The sequence below is a fragment of the Lipotes vexillifer genome, unplaced genomic scaffold, assembly GCF_000442215.2.
Source record: "Lipotes vexillifer unplaced genomic scaffold, Lipotes_vexillifer_v1.1 scaffold524, whole genome shotgun sequence".
In the NCBI taxonomy this organism is placed as follows: Eukaryota; Metazoa; Chordata; class Mammalia; order Artiodactyla; family Lipotidae; genus Lipotes; species Lipotes vexillifer.
The window spans coordinates 567,294-572,658 of NW_006774722.1; positions in this window are offsets into that span (position 1 = coordinate 567,294).

Sequence of the window (5,365 nt, forward strand, 5' to 3'; positions counted from 1 at the left end):
ATGGAGAACAGGAGTGAGCCCAGGACATGGCCAGGGGGTGAGAAATGGAGGTCAGCGGAAAAAAGGACGTTGAGGGGTGAAGGGCGGGCTGTGGAGGAGATATGAGGAGGCCAGAAGGAAGACACGGCTAGGTGGAAGCAAGAGGGAGCGAGAAGGCGAGACCCTGGGAGGGGGCTGGACTCCGTACAGCTTTACATCCTTCCCGGCTCTTTAGACAGTCTAAAGTTCTTTCTCGAAGCTCTCCTGTAACGCAGCTGGAGGGCAAGGGAAAGTGAGGGAGAAACAGAGAAGGGGGTGGGGGGAGAGGTGAAACTCAGAAGGAGCCGTGAACCCACCACCTTTCCTTGAATCGTTCGTTTTAAAGGGGTTACTTTCTCTTGTACGAATTTCATCTCAATAAGTTCTTTTTAATGGAGAATAATGATTTTGATGGTCTCCACAAGGAGTTGGTTCTCCAGCTAGATACAAAATAAATACAAGTTTGGAGCCAACGGGTGATTAAAATCATTTGCAGTTCACTGATGTGTTTAAGGCACAGTTTACACTATTCCAGGAAATTTCATTCTGTTTTATTTTTACTTTTTTTCAAAATTTTAATGAAAATTTAATGTTTGCTGATTGTGTATAAATATATTTGGATGGGGCTTCCCTGGTGGCACAGTGGTTGAGAGTCCGCCTGCCGATGTAGGGGACACGGGTTCGTGCCCCAGTCCGGGAAGATCCCACATGCCACGGAGCAGCTGGGCCCGTGAGCCATGGCCGCTAAGCCTGCGTGTCCGGGGCCTGTGCTCCGCAATGGGAGAGGCCACAACAGTGAGAGGCCCGCATAACACACACACACACACAAAAATATATATATATATATATATATATATATATATATATTTGGATGCTGGGAAACAAAAAATAACCCAAAGAAGAAAGCATTCTTGAGGACAGGATTGGGGTGGGCCTCCAGAACCTCAGTGGAGGAATGGCCTATCATTTGGCCTGCCTTTATTTGAGCCCATCTTCCAACAAACCGGTGATGGGTTTTTCTCCCATCCATAGCCAGAGAATTGTTGATGTCCATCAAAGTGCTTCCTATATGTCTGCCCATTCATTCTCCACAGCCCCTTCTTGTAGCTCTGTGTATTTTAGTTCACATTGTCCTGCAGAGTACATATGCAAATTTTTTTCATTTTTGATAATACAAAGGATAGAACCGAATTCACTTTTAAAAGAAACTCATTTGAAACTAACACAGCATTGTAAACCAACTATACTCCAATGAAAAAACAAAAAACAAAAAACCAAAAACTCATGTACCAACAGTAATGGGTTTGTTGGTTAAAATCTTGGATGGCTAGTTCTAACATTGTGTCTGGGTTTCTATAACAGTATGTGTGCTATATGGGTGAAGATAAATATTTGAAGGTCACTGGGAAAAGACTGTGTTATAATAACTTCTCAAATCATTTAAATGAGTTTTTCTGCTTGAGCAATCACGACCTATTTAGTGCCTTCTCGGGTAATTTTGCATTATTGCTCTCCCACTCACGCAGCTAGAAAGTTGTACCAGGATTTATGTAATAAGTTCATGTTTAGAAATTTCAACTACGGATTAAAAACACATTTTTTTAAAGGAGAGGTGGGACATAGAAAGGGGAAACCGAGGTAGACTTGGAGGGAAAAGTAGGGGCTTAAAGAGGAGAGTCGGGGGAGGGGTGAGCAGGGGGAGAGCGTCCTTGAAAGGGACAGTAGGGTGACGTGGATGAAGCACTCAAAGGAGGTAGAGCAGAGCAGACAAAGCTGCAGTTTTCCAAACTTTGGTTCTGATGTGGAAAGTTCCAGCAAAGATTGCATCTGTTTCCTTTCTTCTTTGCAGGCACCCCTGGGACTCCCTGGCAAACCTCGCACCAAAGGATGTGTCACCTTGGAGCCTCTGCGGAGCCTTCTTTCAGAAGGTGGAGGTAGGAGGGACATCCCCAGAAGGTTGTCTTCCTTTGAGAGTCTCCAGGCAGCCCTGCTGACTGGGGGAGGGAGAGGAGATTGCACATGTGCAGTACCCGCGAGGTGGCAGGTGTCGAGGCAGCCTTCCTGGGCCAGGCTGCTACCCTGGCCGTGTCAGTGACTGGGTTCAAAAGGTGGGCAGTATTTGGAGCCCACCGGTAGGCCAGACACGATCTCAAGACAGCAGGCTTGGCTGGCAGCCTCTGGAAGAATCCAGACTGTCGAAGCCTCATTTCGACAGGGCTGCCTTTTTTGCGGATGCAGGTGACTGTCACCTGTCCATTCCTTATTCTCTGTGGAATCTGAACTGACCCTTCCTTTCCAATTCCATAAGCCTTCCTGCGTTCTTGGTTAATATAATATTCGGGGGGGAGACACCTCCAGAAGGAGATGCTGGATTTCTGCTAAAACGCCCGTGGAGCGCCGGAGACTAGCAAAGTAAAAGATGTGACCTATTTCAGCCCGGGTGCGTGGAACAGTTTCTACCAGTTAAACTCTCCATCCCTGTTTATTCGGGGCATTGAGGTAAAGCGTGAGGCAGATTGCTTGCATTCAGTCTAGAATGAAAAGAGCAATCAACTCGTGGGCCTGCAACCGTCTTGTCAAAAGCCTAAACTCCTCAGATTCACTTCAGTTGCCTCCTTTACCCCTTCCCGGTCCCTGCTCCATCCAGACCCATCTCCTGATGACCTCAAGTGGCCACACAGGGTGTAAGCTGAGCCATGTGTCTGTTCTAATACCCAGAGCTTTGCGCCTGGCTTGGTTTTGCCGTCGTAGGTGTCCCTGAGAGCACTGACGGGTACAGCGTAGCCCTGCTGAGACCTGGGAGACCTGGCATCCTGTCCCGGAGGCAAATGCTGTTGCATCTCCTAAAGATGCTGCGGTTGGCAACGGCCAGCCTCAGGCTCCTCCAGCACCTTTGGTGTAGTTGTTGCTCACTTGCCTCCTTCAGGTGACAGGGATGCTCACCACACCTTTTGCCCAGGATGTCAAGGGACTTGTGTGTGGTTGACAGCTGCTTGCTGGATGGGCTCCTGGGAGAGGCTACAGAGGCCTGTAGCATTGTGGGTGGTATTGTTCCTTGGCTGTCCACATTATCAGCTTTTGACCAGCCAGTGTGGCTCCAAGGAAAGAAGGGTCCTGGCCAAGTATATGGTGCTTACCACGTAAAATGGAACAAGGGTAGGAGGCCACGTTAGCCCTTGGTTGCAGAAAGCAAATGTTCGAGAACCTCTACTCAGCTCTCTTGGCCACAAATTCTACCTCCAAGGTCTGCTTTTGACCCAGGAGGCATATGGGTGACAGGGGCAGCGGGGGGAGCAGACGTAATGTACAATCCTATTCAGAAATGTAATAAATTTACCCAGAGATATATACATGATCGATATAAAAATATTTTGAAACAAACAAAAAAATAATAAATGCATGTCTTGCAGGATGGCATTGAATGAGGCAGGCCAGCAAGTGCTGACGACGTCTTTAAAATTTATTCTCAGTCTGCTCACTGCTTCCAGAGTGAGTGTCATGAGCCTTACCACCTAATGAGTCCCTGGTCCCCTAACTTAAGGGCAAAATCTTTATAAGGCACGTGGTACGCACTTAAATAGTTGAGCTTCCCAAGTGAAAAAGGAGTTTGGTGGTGAAATGCTATGTGAAGGTTGGAATTGCCAGAAAATCTGCGGCAAGGGGTCTTTGTCAGTAGCTTGTATCCAGTGTGCCTAGGACAGGGAGGGCCCTCGGCAGTGTTTTGTGGAATTGCGGAATGCTGGCGTCCATAGCCCTTCCCCATTCTAGTTTTCCTGCCTCTTTAGCATCCAGGAAGGGTGAATTTGGTTTTTATATCCTGGAATCTTACATAAATAAATGTCAGAGTGGTTTTCTCCTGTTGCCTTGAAGTGATATTTACCTGAACAATTGAAAGACATCTCTGACCTCTTCATTTTAAGAAGCCTTCCTGAAACTTTTTACTTTATTCAACAGTTGTTCATTCATGCTGCAGGTGTTTATAATTAACTCAGCTAACTCCATCGTCGGGGAATGGGGTACTCAGAGGACCTTTCTGAAAGGTGATCTGGCGCCCCAGAATTTCCAAACTCCACACTGGATGGACCACTTCCCAAGACGGGCGGTGGGCCTGCTTTAAGGTAAAGAGAATTTAACCCATGATGGTTTAGGAGGAAGCCCTGGTACTAACTAAGGTATGTTCGTACTGCCTCAGCTGCGTGTGTTACTATAATCAGTTCAATTCTAAGGAAGAGGAGATGGAAAGTTAATTTCTACTTTGTCAAATATTAGAATTTAAGAGTAGATACCAAGTTTTTCTTCTGCATGGTTGGTTGTTTCTGTGTTTATTTGCTTATATTGCACTGAAGCCTGACTAGCAAGTGGTAGTACATTATTATTTAATCCGCTGTGACAGTGATAAGGTTGGCCCTTCCGTGTGTCATAAAGATAATTCATGCCCAAAGAGTACATAAACAGCCTAGCTCTTTTGCCTGAAATGTGATTGCTGTCATTCTGGCTTCAACCAATGGGTTGCCAAGGAGCGTCCACTTTCGAACCTGCCAGTTAACCTGTCGGGCAAACAATGTTTTTATATGGATCATTATCCTTTGACCTTTGGTATGAACACAGACCGAATGTACTTTTATTTAATGAGCAATCCAGCATTGCTTGTGGACTTGGCCACAGGGTGAAGAGTTTGGGGACAAAGGAGGCACAGGGGAGAATTCTTAAAACCGTGTGGGATGTTTATGAGAAGGGAAGAGGCAGGATACAAGCATGGGAATTTGACTATTAAGCGAAAGTGCAGTAGGTGTTCTGGAACTCTCCAGAACTTTATCATTATAACGTCTACCTTGTCCTGCTTCTACATGAAGAAACATTTGGGAAATAAGTAGATAACTAAATAATAAAAGCTTTATTACATTAAGTCTGATTAAACGGAGTCCAAAAACAAGCATCTTGGGGGGAAAAAATCTGGAAATGTGTACTCCAGCCCATGAATGGTAGTTAACCTGGGGGCTGGGGTGCTGAAGAGGCCGATGGGAAAGACCGTTTTTTTCCGTGCATAATTTCTTCAAATAGTACATAAAACTAGTGTGAAAGAAAAGGTGATCTACTTTTTTGTTGTTGGAAAAAAACCCCTGGAGGATCAAAAATCTGAAATAAATGCTGAGGGTTTATGGACTGTGTTCTGTTTGTCTCTACAGCTCAAGCTTCTATCTGCTATTCAGCATCCAGAGGAAGCATAACTTAGCAGTAAAAGTGGTGCACAGCTTCTCTGCTGTGTGGCCTTCGACTGCTTACTCACCCTGAGTCTCTATTTTCTCATCTGTAACTTGAGCCTAATAATAGTGCCTTCTTAATTTTA